Source organism: Labrus mixtus, chromosome 3, assembly GCF_963584025.1.
Source record: "Labrus mixtus chromosome 3, fLabMix1.1, whole genome shotgun sequence".
In the NCBI taxonomy this organism is placed as follows: Eukaryota; Metazoa; Chordata; class Actinopteri; order Labriformes; family Labridae; genus Labrus; species Labrus mixtus.
The window spans coordinates 2,634,746-2,655,954 of NC_083614.1; the positions used below are offsets into that span (position 1 = coordinate 2,634,746).

Sequence of the window (21,209 nt, forward strand, 5' to 3'; positions counted from 1 at the left end):
ATCATGAGAAATTATTGTTGGAAGGATATCTTCCAATCGTGTAGCTAAAATTTTAGCAAGAATCTTATTATCAACGTCCAGTAAGCTCACTGGTCTATATGAACCTGGTTCCAGTGGATCTATCTTTTTTCTAAATTAAGGAGATGCTTGCATGATAGAAAGTAGGTGGTAGACAGCCTTTGATCAATGCTTCATTAAATACTTCTAACAGTATCGGTGATAGATAACACTTGTTATGAGTTGACGCTATACAAATAAAAGTTGATTGATTGATTGATTGATAGTTGGTTTTTAAATGCTTTATAAAATTCTGTAGTGTAGCCGTCTGGGCCTGGGGCTTTGGAGCTTTGCATGTTTTGTATTGCTTTTTCTACTTCCTCTTTTGTTATGGGTTTTTCTAACTGTTGTTCGTTCTCCAAGCTTATTGTTGGGATGTTCAATTTATCAAAGAAGTTATCAATTAATGTTGAGTCTTCTTTAGATTCTGAGGAGTATAATTTTCTATAAAATTCTTTAAAGGTATTATTAATCTCTACAGGAGCTATTGTAGTTTGTCCTGACTCTGTTCTTATTTCCGAAATGAATCTTGTTGCCGCTTGTTCTCTTATTTGATGTGCTAATATCTTTCCAGCCTTTTCTCCGTATTCATAATGTTTATGTCTTATTTGGGTAAGGAGTTTCGTTGTTTCTGTTGTATATAGTAAGTTGAGTTCTGTTTGAAGATATCATTTTCGTTTATGCAAGTCTGGTGAAGGGGAGATTGAGTATTTTTTATCTATTTCCGCTATTTCCTTTGTAAGTTTGTTTTCCTTGTCTCTACGTTGTTTATTAATTAAGCTGCTCCATGAAATTATCTGTCCTCTCATATATGCTTTTAGGGCCTCCCACAGTGTAGATCTTGATATTTCTGGTGTAACATTAGTAAATAAATACAGATCCATTAGTTTTTTTATTTCCTCTACAGATTTTTTATCCGACAACAAGCAATTATCAAACCTCCATACTCTAGATGTATGTTTGTGTCCAAGAGCTAAATGGAGAGCTACAGGACCATAATCAGAGAGTACTATTGTTTCATATTCACAGCTTTTAACTGATGATAACAGTTTGGAGTCTATCAATAACAAATCTATTCTGGAGTAGGAATGGTGGACTGGAGAGAAGTAAGAGTATTTACGTGTATCCGAAAACAACGCTCTTCATGGATCTGTTATTTTATATGTTTGTATAAAATTATGAATAACTTTTGCTGATTTTGATATAGCTATTGGCCTATGTGAAGACCGGTCCAAACTTGGGTCCAATACTAGGTTGAAGTCACCCCCAAGAATGAGCTGATGAGATTCCATATCCGGTAATTTGGAAAAGAAAGATTGTATAAACTGCTCATCATCTACATTGGGAGCATATATGTTTGCTAGTATTACTGGATTATTATACAAGTTCCCTGTTACTATGATATATCTTCCTTGAGGGTCTGATATGATTGTAGATGCCGTGAAAGGGATTGCTCTCTTAATTATTATTGCTGTGCCTCTACTCTTAACATTAAATTTGGAATGGAATACTTGTCCTACCCATTTGCAACGGAGTCTGTTATGATGTTGGTTTTTCAAATGTGTTTCCTCGCTTTACGGCCCCATTGAGTCCCTTACAGTTCCATGTAATGAATTCGACCAAGTTCTGTGACACTGCTTTGCTAAGGTTAGTGTTTTTAGCCATCATTATAGCACTTTATGGTAAATGCTCCCATGTTTATGGTTTTTGTAGACATCCTCCATAGTAAAAAAAAAAACTACATGAATAAAAATGAACAACAACAAAAATACCCCCTTGAAACTTAACTTAGACCCCACTCTGTCTTTCCCCAAACAAAAGACATACCCAGCAAAACCAAAAAGAAAGTGCTTACCACAGAAAACGTTGTCCAACTTTAACTTCAAGAGGTACATGGACATATGACTTACCACTTAGCTCCATTAAGTGTTTTATCTTGTGTTTCTAGACCAGCTTATGACTACAAACAATACTTTTTAAGAACCTTCTCCGCTTATTAACTTCTCAACGAGAGTGTATTTATGAGTGAGTACAAAAATTAAATTAAATTCCTTTTCCCCAGTTTCCTATTTTGATCTTGACAAACAGTAAATCTGGTATGTAAATTTAGTATTATTTCTAACATAATTACTGACTTATCACAAAGATAAATTGAAAAAAAATGGAATTCTTCAATTCCTCCTTATTGGGAAAGGATAAGTGGGAAAAGGAAAGCAATAACGATTTGCAAAAACAAAAAAATGTTTTTTGTCAACTAACCTGAGTTTTTTTTTATAGGGACATCTGTCTGAAACTCACATGTCTGCAGGGAAATCCAACCTGTATGATGTTCATATATTCAGTCTGACAATTAACAGATTGGTTGGTCTCCTCTTATTCCGAATGTATTATGCAGTTTTTATTCCGTTCCCTCAACAGGTGTAGTGGAGATGCTTTTGATGAATTTTTCGGCTACTTGTGGGTCGTCGAATGTGTGCCTGGTGCCGTCCACTGTTATTATCAGTCTCGTTGGATAATACAGGCTGTATGGGAATGCTGTTGAAGGATGCTCGCAGCCGGCCGACCTCAGGGCTCATATCGGGGAAGATGTGGACGGGGGAACCTTTATAATGAAGACGTCCTTTATTCCGGGATAACGTTAGGATCTTTTCCTTGTCGGAGTAATAGTGTAGGACGAATAATCATGGCTCGTGGGCGTTCGTCTTTCCGCAGCTTCGGTGCGAGGGTCTGGTGAGCCCAGTCTATGATGATAGGTGATGATCGTGGGTTGGCGGCCTGCCAGAACAACCCCCCACACCCCCTCCCCTCCCCACCGGATTGCTGATGGACGGTCTACCTCCCCCCACCCCCTTGCTCTCTATCCCTCTTCCTGCATCTTATCCCATCTCTCCCCCTATCCCTTTCCAAGCCCGGCGCAGTCTAGGCCTGTGAAGACTGTTTCGTCATGAGCCGGGGATCCGGCCGAAGATTTCTGCCTTTTAATAAGGCAGTTTTTTCTTACCACTGTAACTTTTGCTGCTTTGCTAAAGTGCTCATGATGGATAGGCCGGATCTTTGTAACATAGCAATAAGTAAGGTCCTTTACCTGCTCTTTTGTAATGTTAACAGACAATGAGTAAGGTATTTTTACCTGCTCTTTTGTAATGTTAACAGACAATGAGTAAGGTATTTTACCTGCTTCTTGTAAAGTGTCTCGAGATAACACTTGTTATGAGTTGACGCTATACAAATAAAAGTTGATTGATTGATTGATTGATAAGTTTTCCTCACCGAGCACTTCGGCGAGAAACTCTGCTGCAAACCGACTCGGGTTGCCGGCCTCAACGCCCTCCGCCATACCGATGATACGTAGATTTTGTCTGCGGCTTCTGTTCTCAAGATCGGTGCATTTATCCTGTAGTCTCTTTAACTCCTTTGTTAGCGATTCGTGCGAATCCTCCAGAGTTACAAGTCTGTCAGAGGCATCGTTGAGTGATGTTTCCATTTCTTTTTGCGTGTTAGCAGTCTCAGCGTGTGTGTTGTATAACATTTGTATTTTCTGTGAGAGTTCATCTCGCAGCGCTTTGGTATCCGCTTTAGCTTCTTCTCGAAGAGATGACATATCTTTACAAATCTCGTGCTGCATGTTTTCATTTTGTGTCTTTATGTCTTTCATCATACCATCTCGATAAGCCTGTAGCTCATTCCAAAGAGTTCTCACAGAAATAGGCAAGTCGTCCTCTTGTTCCCCGCCCGCCATCTTGCGACTTTCACCGTTGGGGGCTGAGGCCGGAGAAGATGAAGTTTGCAAAGTTTTTGCGTGAATCTTCGACTGCTCTCCTTTTTCATGGCAGAATATGTTTTATCTCGTCGTCCGATGTCAGAATATGATCTTAAATATGTTTTATGGCTGGTCTAGAAAGTTAAATGTTATAAGGTTGTACGGAGCTGCCTCTACTTGCTGCTCACTCCATTCAGCCGGAAGCGGAAGTCCACAGCGCTCGTTTTCAAAACAAAACAAATGTAGTTCAGTGTTTTTAGAGCTCAGAGTCCTGGGTGGTAAAAAGCCCTCTGCGTCAGTTGTTTTTGACGCTGCGCTCACAGCGCTCTCAGTCGACAACAGAACAACTTTTGCACCACAGACTTCAATGTCACTTACTTTTTTCAACAATACAATTTACATGTGTAGAGCTACTGCTGGTGTCAGTACATGACTACTTTTTACATTGTTTTCATGTTTTCTTGGTGATATTTCCTTGAATTTAATCAAATATTATGCACATGGAGCTATCTAAAACACACCTAACAGACATTACTGAGGGAAGCGGAAGTTTACTTTTCTAACCTACAGTAGCTACAATGCAATGGTAAGAAGGGCTCTGAAACGGAGGTCTTCAGCGTTTCCAGCACAAAAAGCGTTTGTCTTGTCTATTAAACTTTGATTAGATGTTGCATGACTCAGGGAGATGTCGTTCAGTTTAACGCACTTTAGCGTAAACCTTGAATGGGTGAGGCACGCGTGTCGTTCCAGTGATTCCTTCAGTGCTAAGCTCAACTCCATCAGGAACAGAGAATGAAAACTTCTGTAGTAGACCAACCAAAAATAGGAACAGCTCCATCTTGGCAAGACTTTCTCCAAGACACACACGTTTCCCTGAAATGACCAATAACAACAACACACACTGAAGTAAGAGCTCAGGAATAAACTGTATTCTGCATCAGGTTAAAGTTAAGTTTCATGGGGAAGTGGTGTACCTGCAGAGAAGGGAAGGAAAGCTTCTTTCTTCAACAACTTTCCCTCAGAGTTGAGGAAGTGTCCAGGGTTGAAGGTGTCTGGAGTCTCCCACTCAGTCTTGTCAAACATCACAGAGGTCAGGATGGGCATCAGGGCCGTGCCCTAAAAAAAAACATCAAAAAGCAAAAAATAGCAGTTAAGAAGTATCGGGTTTAAATTACTTTTAGGGCTGCAGGATATATCATTTCAGCATCATCATCTCGATGTGCGATTAGTCACACTGCAAGGACATAAAAAATAAAAAAATATATTTGAGCCTTTCAATTAAGTTTATGTATCCTGTCTAAACCCATTCACATTACTAATAGATCTAAATGAGCATACATTTATATATTTTACCACATTACATGCAACTATGTTCATAGTTAGAACACCTTCTCAGCGCTCTGTCATCTCACCTGCTGTTATCAGGGTCGGGCAGAGCGACGTGCAGCGTGAGTGAGCGGTGAATGTGAGCGGAGAGGAGCAGGGATTTATACAATCTGATAGTTTGCTTAGAGTTAACATCACATAAGGGGTTATACTGTATTTAACACTTAACACAGAGGCAGACAGGTGAGAGTCTGGAATCATCATTTCAGGGAGAGTCAGGGTGAATTCTGCTGAGAAGAGTGAAGCAGTAAACTTTAAAAAATATCACAATATATATTGCGGGAAACAAAAATATTGCAATGTAATTTTTTCCCAATATCGTGCAGCCCTATTGACTTTGAAGGACATGTACCTTAGGGATGAAGTAACCACCCAGTGTTGTGTCCTTGGCAGCCATTCTTAATGCATTGAGAGGAACGATATTTCCATATCTCTGGATTTCATGGATGACAGCATCAGTGGAGGGCAGGTTGGGTCTGTCGGCCATAGTGGGCAGGTGGCTTTGTCCAATCACTCCATCTATCTCTGCCTGGACTTTCTCTAAAATACAGTAAAGGTGTAGGAACAGAAAAAGAAAAAGTACAACTTGAAATGACAAATTTATATCTAGACATGTTAACTTAAAAATGATGGTTAAGGATGTTTGCCTCCTATCAGTAACATTAAAATGACTCCAGTACAGAGTAGAGAAAGAACTATACTGAACATGAGCATGTGAGTAATCTTTACTGCAGAACTGGGGGAATTTTAACTTTTCATAAAATTAAGATATTTGGCTGTATTGCCTTAAAAGCCATAAAAAGGTACACCTCTTAAAGAATCACAACCTTAATGTGGTGGAGGGCTTTGCATGTCAATCAATCAATCAATCAATCAATCAATCAAAACATTTTTATTTGTATTGCGTCAACTCATAACACTAATAAGTGTTATCTCGAGACACTTTACAAAAAGCAGGTGAAATACCTTACTCTTTTTCTTTTAACATTACAAAAGAGCAGGTTCTGGCATGCCGTCAACCAACGAGCTCAAGAGCTCCCAGGAAAGTAGATGGTTAGTGACTGAGATTTATCAAAAAGGAGAGTTTTAAATCTATTCTTCAAAATACAGACTGTGTCTGCCTCCCGGACCCCGGCTGGAAGGCGGTTCCAGAGGAGAGGAGCCCGATAACTGAAGGCTTTACCTCCCATAGTACACTTAGAGACTGTAGGTACCACTAGTAGGCCTGCATTCTGGGACCGTAATGTTCTCGAGGGACAGTACGGCACTAGTAGCTCCTGAAGATAAGATGGTGCCTGGCCATTTAGAGCTTTGTAAGTGAGAAGAAGGATCTTGAATTCTATTCTAGACTGTATAGGGAGCCAGTGCAGAGAAGCCAAGACAGGAGTAATGTGGTCCCTCTTCCTAGTTCTAGTCAGTACACGAGCTGCAGCATTCTGGACCAGTTGAAGAGTCTTTAGAGACTTACCAGAGCACCCTGACAAAAGAGAGTTACAATAATCCAACCTGGAGGTAACAAATGCATGAAATGCATGAGGTTCACAAATGACAAACAGTTTGTAAATGCAGACTGAACACTTTATATATTTGTGGATTTCTATTACATATATACAAAATTATAAATATTTGTGTGTGAATCAGAAATACATTTGTGAATCTTATTTTTTTATTTGTGGATTTGTTTTACATTTATATAGAATTAAATATATTTGTTTGTGCATTGAAATACATTTGTGAATCCTTCTGTGTGCTTTTGTGTGTATTGAGACTGATCTAACTCCATAGTAGCCGGACTTACCTCCAGTGGACCCGGTCGAGCTCAGCCCAAAAGAACTACATGGAGCCACTTCCCTTTTGGCACACCACCATCAGGGAAAGACATGGGGTTTGGGGGCATGCTATACTGGGTGACAGGCGTATGCGGGGGGCCTGGGTGTGATAATCCCCTGTTGTGCAGAGTGGTTATCTGGACGTGGAACATCAGCTCTCTGGTGGGGAAGGAGCTGAAGCTGGTGCAGGAGGGGGAGCGCTACAAGCTAAATGTATGAGGCAAGGACTGGCTTGTTGTTTTCTTGGTTATTCTGTGTTTTATAATATCCTTACTAAATACACACTAAGAGTTGGTGTGTTAGTTTCATTTGAAGAATGCTAATCGTAATTGAAGATACACTTAAATATTAGATTAATTGTTTTAACATCTTTTATTGGCCCTTTTATTTAGTTTTGATAAAGGTGTTGCTTTAAGTTACTGTAGCTTTCACAGGGCACACTGTGGCACATTTCCCTCATTGAGCTGAGGGCTGTGTGGAGTATTGACAAGCTGTGGAGATGCGCGGTTTTCATACTGCGTCCTTGTCAGTGTTCGTGTCTAAACTTGTGCTACTTGGATTCAGTACCAACCTGTGGATTTTATTCTTGTGACACTTTAGAATGAAAGTTGGATGCATCAGGGGGACACGTGTATGCCAGGACTACACAGCATTAGTTCTGGAACCAAATTCCTGGAGAGGGGCTAGACTCTGTTGTTCAGGGTGAGAGGCGCTGGGCGGGTGTGGGGATACAAACAACCCCCTTGCTTATCGCTGCTGTGTTGGAGTTTGCCCAGGTGAACAAGAAGGTCACCAACAATAATTTGAGGAACTCCTGAACCAAACCAACACGTCATCTGAAAGACGTTTTGGCAGAGGTCACTGAGGCAGTTAAAGAGCTCCTTGGGGCAAGGTGCCAGGTGTACATGAGGCTCAAGTCTCTGGACATTGTTGGGATGTATTGGCTGACGTGCCACTTCAATGTCTTGTGAAGGTCTGGGACAGTGCCTGTGGAGTGACAAATCTGGGTGGTGGTTCCTATTTAAAAAAAAGGGGAACCAGAGAGTGTGCTCCAATTTTCGGGGTGTCGCACTTCTCAGCCTCCAGGGAAAAGTCCACTCTGTTTTGTTGAGAAGGAGGTTCGACCCATTGTCGAACCTTGGATACAAGAGAAACAATGCCGATTTTGTCCTGGCCATGGGACAGTGAACCAGCTCTTAACCCTTGCAGGGCTTCTTGGGGGGACATGGGAGTTTGCTCACACAGTCACATGTTTTGGGGAGAAGGTTTATTACCGTATATCTCAGGCGGTCATGTTGGTGGATTGCCTCTTGTCACTGATTCTGTTTGTGATTTACATGGACAGGATCTCAAGATGCAGCCGGGGGGAGAATAGTTTACAGCTTGGGGGCCTCAAATATCATCTCTTCTTTTTTCAGATGATCTGAATTTGTTTGCTTCCTCATGCTGTGACCTTCAGCAGGTATTTGAGCAGTTTGCAGCCGATGTGCAACGGATGGGATGAGGCTCAGAAACTCCAAGTCTGAATCCATGGTTCTCTTCCAGAAACGGTGGATTGCTCCCTCCAGGTGGGGAGTGAGTCCTTGCCCCAGGTGAAGGAGTGTCTGTGGGTCTTGTTCATGAGTGAGTGTAAGATCGGATGTGAGATTCACAGGCAGATTGGCTCAGCGTCGGCAGTAATGCGGGCATTATACTGAACCGTTGTGTTTAAGAGGGAGCTGAGGCTGAAGGCAAAGCTCTCTATTAACAGGTCGATCTTTGCTCCAACCCTATGGTCATGAGCAATGGGTAGTGACCGAAATAAGATCGTGGTTACAAGCAAACAAAATGAATATCCTCCAAAGGGTGGCTGGGCTTATCCTTAGAGATAGGGTGAGGAGCTCTGACTTTCAGGGGAAGCTCAGAGCAGAGCTGCCACTCCTTCACATCAAATAGAGCCAGTTGAGGTGATTCGGGCCTCTGATTAGGATGCTTCCCGGATGCCTCCCTTTGGAGGTTTTCTGGCCACGCCCAACTGGGAGGAGAGCCCAGTGGAGAACCAGAGTTCCCAGGAGGGATTATATATCCCATCTGATCTGGAAAATGTTGCTGGGGAGAGGGAAGTCAGGGTTGACTTACTTTGTCTGCTGCCACCACAAACCACCTCGGAAATACTGAAGGAATTTGATGGGTGGAGGGATAACCCCTGTCATTCTTACCTGAAATCACCAGTGTTGCCCTGGTTACATGAGCCATTACTCTGGCTGGATTACATTAAATTGGAATTTTGCCCTTTTTTTCACATTTTGCATACATTTGTTTATTCAAAAAAAACAAAACTAAATAATACATTTCAATCAACCTCAGCTGTATGTTTTCTTGCTGTTTCACAGTAAGTTCAGTAAAGGCACTTGTAATATCACCCACCCTGAATTTCCGGGTTATTGATGAGGTAAACCAAAGCCCACTGCAAAGTAGTGGAGGTCGTCTCTGTTCCAGCAAAGAACAGATCCAAAGAGCACACAGCCAAATTGATCTCATCGAAGCCCACATTGGTCTCTTTGTGCTATTTAGAATAGCAGATATAATACGATAATACAAGAAAGAGGGATTAGTAAACTGAGGAGAAGAACTTCAATCTAGTGCAGTGTGTTTTCACACATTTCTTCTCTTACTTTTTCCATTTCAATGAGGAAAGCATCAATGTAGTCCCGGGGATTCTAGTGCATTTGTACCTCCTGATTGAGAAATTCTTTGAGGATGTTGACCTTGTTGAACATTTTGTTGTGAGGACCTGGCATGTGCTTCATCACTGAAGGGAACAAGTCATATATCTACACCCAAATAAAACATGAGAGAAACACTAGTGTAACACATGTAGGATAATAGACTATATATGGAGAAAAACAGACTATTACATTTTGAATTATTATACCCTAATGATTCTGCTTAAGAAATGGTGTGGAGTATTTCTATTGTCTATTTTATATTTTATACTCGTTTTAATCAGATGTTAGTTCTCGTGTTTTCACCCAATGGGGATGTTTGAAAACAGGGTGACTGTCATTTCGGCCAATCAGAGGCCACCAACGGCGGTTGGTCCTGCCCACCTGTTCAGGTTTGTGCGTAGCAGGGTGCGGTGTCCGTTATGTGTGTAGAGAGGGCATAACGTCGGAGCTGAACTGATTGAAGTCTGAATTAAACGAGGGAACTAGGAGATGCATTTGGGGTGGATTCTGCTGAGGATAACAGGGAAGAAGAGACCCCGTGGCATTACTGGGCGTTGCCGTATTTTGTGTCTGCTCAGTTCACTCACAGAGATCGGTCAGGTTTTTTTTGTTTGTTGGATTGTTCTGGTAACCCGTCCAGTGAAATAGATGGCAAGCCTTCCCACCTGGATCTGAAGAGAGAGACACCTTGTGGTCACTGGACAGGTTCTGCCTCACTTTTTGGTGTGGTAGGCCCAGTTTTCGCTGACACCTTCACACACACAGCCCCACATACCCCTTTTTCCCAACCACTTATACACACACTCTGAATACCCCAGACTTACTCTTTTTTCCTTTAACATCCCGGGAACTTTTGGACCGACACTTTTTGACTTTTCTTACATCTAAGACTATTCAAGGACGATTCAAAATACCAGCACCTCATTCTGGGAACTGTAAAAGGGCGGCTGATGTGTAGGATACCCTCCTAATGAATGGTGTTTGTGATTTGATTTGATAAGAGATTTAATTTGTTATTGTGAACTGAACTTGATTTTAATAACTTGAAAGTTAGATACAGGGTTCAGGTTACAAGGGTGCACCCAAGATAGAAAAGTCAATTTGATATTAGAAAATTGTCTTGTTATTTGTGTATGGTACCAACTGATGTTTGTCAAAACTACTTTTTCTACTAAAGCCGGTAAATATTTTACATTTATTACCTGTCTCTGAGCCTCATTTGAACACTCCACTTTGCTCCAGTAGCCGAAGCTATTGTTCCTTTAAAGTCTTCTATTGCAAGCATTAATTACCCCTTTTTGGATGTTACACTAGCATCATATTTTAACTTTTGTGGTCAATTTAGTCCAAAGACATGTGACTTTCAGCCAGTCTGATTATTGACTGCTCAATAAGTTCACCTGCAGGAAAGGATTCAACTATTTAGACAATGACTAGAAAATACCTGAAACTTCTGATCATGAGCTGATGTTAAAGTCATTGTGAAGAACCTTTCTCTTGCTCAATAGCCTCCTGCAGGTGTTGGATCTCCTCACAGATACTCTGCTCCATGGTGTTTTTGCCAAGGCCAAAGGTACGTAACGTAGATAAGGCAAATCTTCGCTGTCTCTTCCATGTTTCGCCATTGCTCATGAACAGACCACCTAGAGAAATTAATACAGATGAAATGAGGTTAGTGGCTCAGAAGGACTATTTTTTAAAGAATAAGTAGTGAAAGAGAGATGTAAACCTGAGCTTCCTGAGTAAAATCTATCCTCGACTGAACGGTGGGGTCGATCCACAAAGTTCTCAGCCTGTGTCACGATAGCATCCTTCACAGCCTTGTATCCAGACACACACACCATCTTTTCTCTGCCGAGACGAATGCTGAATACACTTCCATAAATGTCAGCCAGCTGTGGACAACACATCAATGATTAAACACTTATGAACCACAAACCCTGTGAACATTTGAACTGAATGTTTCTAAAAACCAAAGAACTGATATTTGACTTCAGACACAAGAGAGAGGCAACCATGGAGTGCATCATTCGCTACGGTAATGTGGAAAAAGGTATGTTCATACAAACACTTTGATATCCGATATGTATTGGTGGGGTATTTGGATGACCAACTTAAATTTGATGTCCACACTGAGTCCATTGTAAAGTGAGGGCAACAGAGAGTTCCCCTTTGAAGGACACTGAATTAATTTTCAGTCAGTCCTATAATTCTGTTGTTTATATCAGTCTTTCATTGAGAGTCTCTTTTATTTCTCCTTCATCTGCTGGTTTCACAGGCTTTCAGTAAACAACAAAGGTAGTCTGAACAGCATTGTCAACATCTGTCTGAAGAGTACCAGTGTGAAACAGAGATTTGAACTTATTCTGTAACCAACAGATCCTCCAAAAGGCTGAAAGTATTTTAGCTTCTTCTGGTCATGATCTTTTTTCATTTTCTCAGTTGCCATCAGGACTTAGTTGTTATTTTTCAACTGTCTGTAAAACTAACCGTTATCCTAAATTCTTCATCCCCTCTGCAATCAGATTACTGAATGCTCCTTAGGTTTCATTCATTAAGTTAATTTTTGTAAAAGAGTGAAATATTGTAAATAATAAATCTACATAATATTTTTTTTTAACAATTAAAAAAAGTAGAAATGGAGCAATTAAGCAATCACATTAAAGTTCACCTTTGATACATTGAATTTACACAAACTGTAAGATTTCACCTTTGTTTTAAGCCTTACCTTGGTAATATACTTGTCTGGATGTTCACTGTCCACACTGAGAATATTCCCCACAATCGGAAAAGCCCATGGTCCTGGAGGATAATTAGGAGGATTCCGGTTTTTGAGGTAGTCTGCTATTATGAAGAAAATAATAAGAAACAGAAATAGCCCCTTGAGGTCTAAACTCAGTAAAAAATCATAAAGCCACATTGTTAAAATGAGAGAGGCCAGCAGCAGGAGGAAGACTTCCTATGTTCTAACTTGAAGCACTTATGGTTTACGGATTGTCTACTCGCTCAGCGACTACACTCTACTTTGTTGGGAGTGGTAAGGGTTAGGGTAGGATAATGTTTATGTACATAGGTCTCTGTTTAAACACATTGCACTGTCTGTGTAAACACATTGCACTGTCCATGTAAACACAATAAACTGTCATCATTGACTTAACTATCGCCAAGAAAACTATCCTGATGAACTGGAAATGAAGACCCATTATAAATAACATACAGTGGAAGACCCTTCTCTTCGATTTAATCTCTTTAGAATTTCTATATACCTCTTTTAAACACAAGTCAGAACACAAAGTTTCAATAAGGCAACCATTTTTTAGTTCTGTAAACTCATGATAACATTCAAGATTTCTATTTGTCACATGCTCATACAGATGTGCAGTGAAATGTAAAGACTGCTCCAAAAGGCTATGCAATAAACACTCAGATTACTAATACACATATATACAGTAATATAGAAATATAATGTGAAATTAAACAATAAATATTTGAATATACAAAATAAAGAATAATGTAACCAGTGTAAAGTGTCAGTGTGTAAAGTGTCCAGGGTGTCAAAGTGCAATGTGCAGATTGGAATGTGTGGTGTGTGTGCATCATGTAGTCACAGTTCTGTTTTGTTTTTAACTGAGGAGAGTGGAGTTAACAATCCGGACAGCCTGAGGAAAGACTTCCTGAGTTTTTCTGTGTTCGCCTTGATGTGTCGAAGGCGCCTGCCAGAGGGTAGCCACATAAACAGTTCGTTACCTGGGTGGTTAAGTTAGACGTTAAGACTAGATCCTGGTAAAGATAAAAGTTATTCACAAACCATCTTAGGGCTCTTTTCCTGTAGTCAGTAATTGTCTGCCATCCTTGCCACAAGCTCCTTGAATCACGCTGCTGGAACTGTGATTCCACTTTGTCCCTGTACCTCCGCTTAGCGTCTTTCACTGCTCGTGAGAAGTGATGAGTTGTATGAAGCGGTCCGTTCGTTCACAGCGGTGCGGCTAGATTTATCCACCCATGGCTTCTGGTTTGGGAAAATCCGGACAGACACCATAGGAACGGCATCGTCTACCAGCGTTGCTATGAAGTCCGTCACAACTTCCGTAAACTCGTCTACGTCACTCGAGCTGGATTGGAACATGCCCCAGTCGATGTCATCCAGAGCGTCTCGCAGCGTAGCCTCTGATTGGTCGTTCCAGCGCCTAACCTGCCTCGTCACCGCCTTTTCACGTACAATAGTCTGCTTGTACCTTGGCATAAGGTAAATGGCGAAATGGTCTGATTTACCCAGTGGGGACAGGGAAGTTGCCTTGTAGCCCTCTTTGAATGGCGTGGAGCAATGATACAGTGTATTGTTGATCCTGGTGGAGCAAGTGACATGTTGTAAAAAGTTCAGCATAACTTTCTTAAGGTTCGCCTTGTTAAAATCACCAGTCACGATGAGGGCAGCGTTCGGATGTTTGTTTTGGTGTCGGCACAGCACGTCATGCAGGTCCGATAAAGCTGTGTCCGTGTCCGCTTGTGGTGGAATGTAAACAGATGTAGCGATGACCGAAGTGGGGGAGGTGAAATGGACAGCACAGGATGGTTAGGTGCTCCAGATGTAGCGGGCAGGAGTGGGGGAGAGTTTTAATGTTCTGTGGGTTACATCAGCTGTTGTTGGTCATAAAACAACCCCCTCCACCCTTTGACTTGCCAGATTCCTCCGTCCTGTCCTTGCGAAACACAGAGAACGAGTCCGATGGCATGATGGCTTGATCCGGCACCACAGGAGTGAGCCATGTTTCCGTCAGGCAGATTATGTTGCAGTCCCTCATGTCCCGCTTGTATTTTACCCGACCCCTCAGATCATCCATCTTGTTATCCAGGGACTGGACATTGGCAAGAAGGATGCTTAGCAGGGTTGAGCGGTGGGACTGAGTTCTTAGCCTGTTTCGGACACCACCTCGTCTTCCTCTGTGCTTTTTCCTCCTCCAACCATTGTTCCTGTCCTGTGTTGTGTTACACAGGAGTTCCACTGGCAACCACTGATCATCGTTGAAACCGCTGGAAACTGTGTGCTGACTGGAAACATCACCCAGTGGTACGGGAACAGCACTGTACGTGACCGAAGAGCCCTGCAGAGGGTGCTGAAGTCAGCAGAGCGTACCATGGGTACAACACTCCCCACCTCAGGAAGAAGGACATCTTCACAAGGAGGAGCACAGCCAGGGCAAACAGGATCATGAGTGATCCCCACCACCCAGGTAATGAACTGTTTATGTGGCTACCCTCTGGCAGGCGCCTTCGACACATCAAGGCGAACACAGAAAAACTCAGGAAGTCTTTCCTCAGGCTGTCCGGACTGTTAACTCCACTCTCCTCAGTTAAAAACAAAACAGAACTGTGACTATATGATGCACACACACCACACATTCCAATCTGCACATTGCACTTTGACACCCTGGACACTTTACACACTGACACTTTACACTGGTTACATTATTCTTTATATTTATATTATATTTATATATTTATATATTCTTCTATATTTTGTATATTCAAATAATTCCTTTTTAAAATTTTACATTATATTCTATTTTACTGTATATATGTGTATTAGTAATTTGAATGTTATTGCATGGCCTTGCAGAACAGTCTTTACATTTCACTGCACATCTGTATGAGCATGTGACAAATAAAAATCTTGAATCTTGAATCTTGAATCTGTAATAACTCCTCTTTATCTGCATCTACATAAGCTCACCTGCATGTAAGGAGAAAAACTAAAAAGGACGAAAACGAAAAATGGAAATAAATTCATAAAATAAACATTGTAAGATTGGATATCCAGACTTGGCTCCCTTAGCCTTCATTTTTCCCTCATATATTAATATTTTATACAGCCCTTTTCTAAATACTCAAAGACGCTTTGACAAAAACAACCAAAAACAAGAACGACGAGGACAGTACAGCTAAGGAGTAATGTAAGGGGGTGGGGGATGGGAGTTGTAGGCAGTGTTGAGTTTTTAGGGGTTTCTTGAAGGAAGTGTGGGGGAGTCTCTAATTAAATTACTGTTTTGATACCACAAATGATATTATTCAAATTAATCCCCTAGATAAATATATGAAATATATATTATTTAAATACATCATATAATAATAGTTTTAGTAATTCATTTTATATATATTTTTTCTTCCCGTGTGTATGTGACTAATCTACGATCGTCTGGGCTTCTGCCGATGTATACATTTCTACTCAAACCTGCAACAAACTTTACCTGCCTGACTTTCATTATCAGTAAAAAAAAATAATAATAATAAATCAGTAATAAAGTTTTTGGCAGAAAATGAAAGGCTCAACCCTCCTATTTCATTTGTGGAATCAAAACAAGAATTCAATTACTTGGGTCATCACCCCCACTATCAGCAAAATTATCCAAGCAAATTACAGCCCCCTCACAGATGCAGTCATGCAGCTTATAAACAGCTGAAACAAACTACCCATATCCTTGAATGGGCGCATAAACGTCTTAAAAATGTCAATTTTGCCAAAGTTCCTGTACCTCTTCCAATAATACCACTTTCTACACAACCCTCCTTTTTTCAGCAAAATGCTAAAACAGTTCTCTCTCTTCCACAGTCATTCTGTGATTTCAGGGCAACCGCTGCAACACACACTTTACCGGTGCGTTCATTGGGGCAGTGGTAGCAAAAAGGAGAAAGTCATCTCCACTCGTTCATGTTGTCAGCCTCACAGGCATCGGCAGGAATCAGCCTGTTCATCTAGGCTATCTGCAGTCTCTGGTCATCTCCAAGCTGTCTGTCACAGTGTCCGCGCTCCAATTAATATCCCCGTCTCATCGTCAGCGTCCCTCACGATTGCAGACAGGTTGCAGTCTGCGTCAGGTTCATTTTACAGTGAAGCCACACAGCTTCTGGTCTCCGTTGCTTGGCAGCACAGGTGAGAATACATCATCGCTGTTACCTGCGGTCTCAGGTAAATAAAAGGGGGAAACTCCTCGATACCTTTACTTGTTACGATAGAAAGGCTATCACTATCTTTGTCACTGACTAAGTAGGCTATTATTTCTAATGAACTAGGGGAATTAGGATCAAAACATATATTTATAGCCTTTATCAGTGTTGCTAATCTCATCACCGTGGTTAAATAATGGTAACTGTTTGCGTAATTGGTTTCAATCACTGCCTGGCTCGGTGGAGCAAATCACCTGTCCCTGCCATGACACACAGCGCAGGTGATCAGCTGCATACTCCGGGGAGTCAACCGGTTAACGAGCTGCAGCCGTGGCGCATAATTCTTCAGTCATAGGTTATCCTTAACAGTTTGAGAAAGACTCTGTTATTTTCATCTTACTTTTCACACTGTGTGTTCCGTCGTTCAGTCACATGGTCCAGTAGGATATCATGTTTAATACAAATCAGCTAGGTGGGCTGATCATTCAATCTGAATCTTTCAGTAATTTTCTCAGCGTCTCGTGCACGCGTCGGGGATCGTGGCGTCCAATATCAATGCATTTTCTCTCTTCTTACCCGATTTACAAGAATTATTTAAATCAACGGGGGGAATAGTCAACAAGTGGCAATAAAGCGGTAGAAATAAGCATACCAGGTCTGCTAAATAATAATAATAACATGAATCAGACCGATCAATATCATGCTCCATTTCTTAAAGGTAGGCCTAGAGAGATTTATGATAACAAAAGTCTACTCTTCTCAATGTCTCATGAGGAAGGTTTTGAGTAATCCACATTTACTTGAGTACCAATAAATAAAGAACCTTAATTCAAAGCTCTTTAATAAGTTACTTCTAATCATTGTACAACAGTCATAAATTGACTGTATCAGGAGTTTAAGTCTTTCACGTTCACTCACTATGTATTTTCTTCATTTAACCAGGAAAACGTCGGCCAGTCATTCTAATAATAGTTATTTTCCAGCACGTATGGCTCATTATATAATTCCTCTGCTGGCGTCTCACTCTACAAATATGCCTTGCAATCTCTGTTCAACAGAGGGTAGTCAAACTAATGTTGCACAACTAATTGAACTGTTCCTGATATGAGGTTTGGCCATAATCACATTATGAAAGTCTGAAATTATTTTAAAATGAATGAATTAATAAAAAGTAATATGTTTTAGTCAACAAACAATACTTATTACTGGGCATGCTCACGTGTTAACTTGATTGTCACGAGTTTAAAATCACCACTCTGCTATAAAATGTTCTTCAAATAGATAAGTTGAAGCCAGATCAAACTAAAAGCAGCGCTTGACAATTTATGCAAACAAGATCATCACTTAAAAATAGACTATATTAAGTGATTAAATACCTGGAAACGTCAATGTAGACAAAGAACTTAACAGACTGGAAGTGATTTGCTCATTTTAAACCATGTAACAGCCAGAATATCACTGTAATTCAAAAGTTTTAGTTTTAATGACAGGAAGTTGTTACTCTCTGACAGCCATCTTGCAGGCATGTAAGACGGGAGAACACTCAAATTCAGATGAGTTGGTGCAGGGCAAGTCTTTATTTCTGCTAAAGTATAAGCAAATTTAGCACCCGGAAACCTGGCATGGTATTGAGCTGGGTATTGTCCACAACTTCACAATTCGATTTCGATTATTTGGGTCAAGATTCGATATTGATCAATATGCTTTGATATCGATTCAACATTACACATAGGTGAGAGAAATACCGAGATAACTACTTACAGTACCTTCTTATATTTGTTGAATAATTATGTTTATATTTGTTTAAAACAAACTGACTCAAAAACATTGAATTCATTTGCATTACTCTAGAATAAAACATGAAAGTACAGTATGATCTAAAGTGCAAAAATGTGCCTGACTTGAATTCACAGTGCCCCAGTGGAGGGGGGTGGTATTACATTAAAAATTCACAGTACTCACAGTGGCCCCAAGTGGAGAGGGGTGTCATTACAACGGAAAAAAAAAAATTGCAATGCATTGATGAATCAAGTTTCTTAACCAGCTCTACATGGTATGGTGATGTTAATATTGTAGGATAAAGTGCCATGTGGAATTCCCACTAGCTTGTCGATGCTAACCAGATATCTAGGATTTCTGCTAACTGCTTAATGCCCCTCAACCTGTACCAGCAACTCTACGTCCAACAGCATCACAGTTTTAATAAGAGTGGCAAGTGAAAACTGTAGGTGACGGTTCTATCAAGTCAAATCACTATGCTGTAGATAGGATCAGAAACCGATGATCAATCAAAGTACAGTTTCATTTAGGAGCTAAGATTTAAATTCCAGCAGTTGTTGCAACAGTTATATAAAGTTTCAATGCTAAGCCGATCATCATATTTTCTCAGGGATGTAGACATCCCTAGGTTTTGGGGGGAACTGCACTTCCAGATAGTCAGGGCAGACTACAATCCAAGCATTTAATGCAAAGCGGATATTCGAAACATGACCAGATAAGTCTTCCGTAAAATGTAATTCTGCCGTCAGTGAATTCCTTCACGGCTACCGTATGGCCTGCTTATTGTACCCTGGCATTCATTCCAGGTAAATAACACCCAGTGATGAACTCAGCTTCGGTCATGAGTCGGTATGAGACCAATTCATTTATATGCTTTTTAAACATCATCCAACTTGGTCATACATACGGGCAAGTGTCAAGGTTGAGACTTACAGTTTAATGCAGCTTGTACTACATCATTGCTACATCACCAATGTGGTTACATGTTACATTAATGTTCACAATCATTGTGTATGGTTGTAAGATTTTGCAGCAATTGCTTTCACGCATGTCCCATGTTAAGTGCTTTGGAAAATAATTTTCTGTCCTATGCTGTCTTGATCAGGAAGTCCTTGTCAGCGGGCATGCATCGGTTGATTTATCCACAAAGGTCAATCAGACCCATGTCATGCTGGCCACATGCCGGGCGATGGTCTACCCTGCCTTCAAGTCCTTTATTTTTCCAGATATCAGTACGAGTTTGGGAAACCAAAGATCCCTTAAACCCTAACTACTGGTAAGAAATTCATATAACTGGTGGTGGTGAATATCGCTGTCATTTAATAGGTGACGTAGTTTTTCTTCGAAAACACTGGCGTCATTCGATGCTTCAAATGTCATTCAAGCACAAAGTGAATGCCTATTCATGTCATATTAATAAAGCTTCTTCTAAAACATTGGCGTCTTCCGATGCTTCAAATGTCATGCAATCAGGCTGGTCACGCGTCAGGTCAAACAGACTCTGATACGCCGGACCAGATGTCTATATGACTATTCATGCCGGGCCACACATCAGAGGTCGACGGACCCCACGTGCCGGGCCACATGACTGTAGGGCAGCTTAACGTCATGCATGCCACATGTCAAGCGGTCAACGGACCCCAACATGCCGGGCACTTGACTTTAGGGCTTATCAATCGTCATGAGGAGCCACTTGTTAGGGCAGCAGACCCATACATGCAGGCCTCATGACTATAGCTCATTAGCAGTCGTGCCGGGCCACACGTTAGGTGGTCGACGGACCGAAACGTGCCAGGCCACACAACTATAGGTCGTGCCGGGCCACATGTGGGTCGACAGACCCCATACATGCCGGGGGCCACACGACTACAGGGCAGTTTAGCGGGTCATGCGAGCCATTGTCAGGTCAAATACCTAGACATACCGGGCATCATGACCCAGTAAATCACTATCTGCACTATCTATAAGTGTATGCCTATTCATGTCATATCAATAAATGATCATGGTTATATTACTCCATCTAACTGTAATTTCCCACATAGATATCCATACAGCCAATAAGGTAAGGCATACGATAATGGTGCTTTCTTTCTCACTTTTATTTTGGGGGCTCTCCTAGCCTGCTGTCGGCTTCGTTACCTTCCCGAGTGGGAAGTCGTCACGATGGAGTCTAATCCCCCAAAGACTTTGCACATTCAAAATGAAATTGTTGCACATTTATTGTAAATAAATAATTGTTCATTCTCAATTAAGTCTCTCCTGATTGAAATGGAGCTCAGCGTAAGTTCAGACAGGAAGACTGGTTATATTCTTCCACTCATTCATTCATCCTTTCACTTCAACCTAAACCACTCCCCCTACTACTTCCTCTGTCTCCCTTCTCTGGTGATCAGCTGATTATGGGCGTTTATTCTTTAAGTAATTAACCAACCAGATTCGGGCACAACCTCTCTCAACCAATCATCCTGCTGCTGCAAAATACTAAATCAGTTCTCTCTCTTCCACAGTCATTCTGTCAGGGCAACCACTGCAACCCACCACCGCCCCAGTCACCTCCATTCCAGCTCAGCAGAGTCCAGATTCAGGCTCATCATGGCCTCCATTCCTCTTCACCACCACCAGTGTCTAGACTCCATAGGGGGTATCCTATCCTGCTGTCGGCTTCATTACCTTCCGAGTGGGAAGTCGTCACGATGGAGTCTAATCTAATCTAATTAAATTAACAGTATAGGTATTTGAATCTGTGAT

General features: G+C 41.2%; 1 long non-coding RNA gene and 1 pseudogene across 1 annotated transcript; one reads left to right on the forward strand and one right to left on the reverse strand.

Annotated features, from left to right (window-relative positions):
- Window positions 1-4,058: 4,058 nt before the first annotated feature.
- LOC132972053 (cytochrome P450 2J6-like) lies at window positions 4,059-12,744 on the reverse strand (annotated as a pseudogene).
- Window positions 12,745-20,008: 7,264 nt separating this feature from the next.
- LOC132972094 (uncharacterized) lies at window positions 20,009-20,709 on the forward strand. The gene is made up of 2 exons (XR_009672861.1): window positions 20,009-20,271; window positions 20,334-20,709. It is a non-coding gene; the product is annotated as an uncharacterized LOC132972094 (long non-coding RNA).
- Window positions 20,710-21,209: the final 500 nt, after the last annotated feature.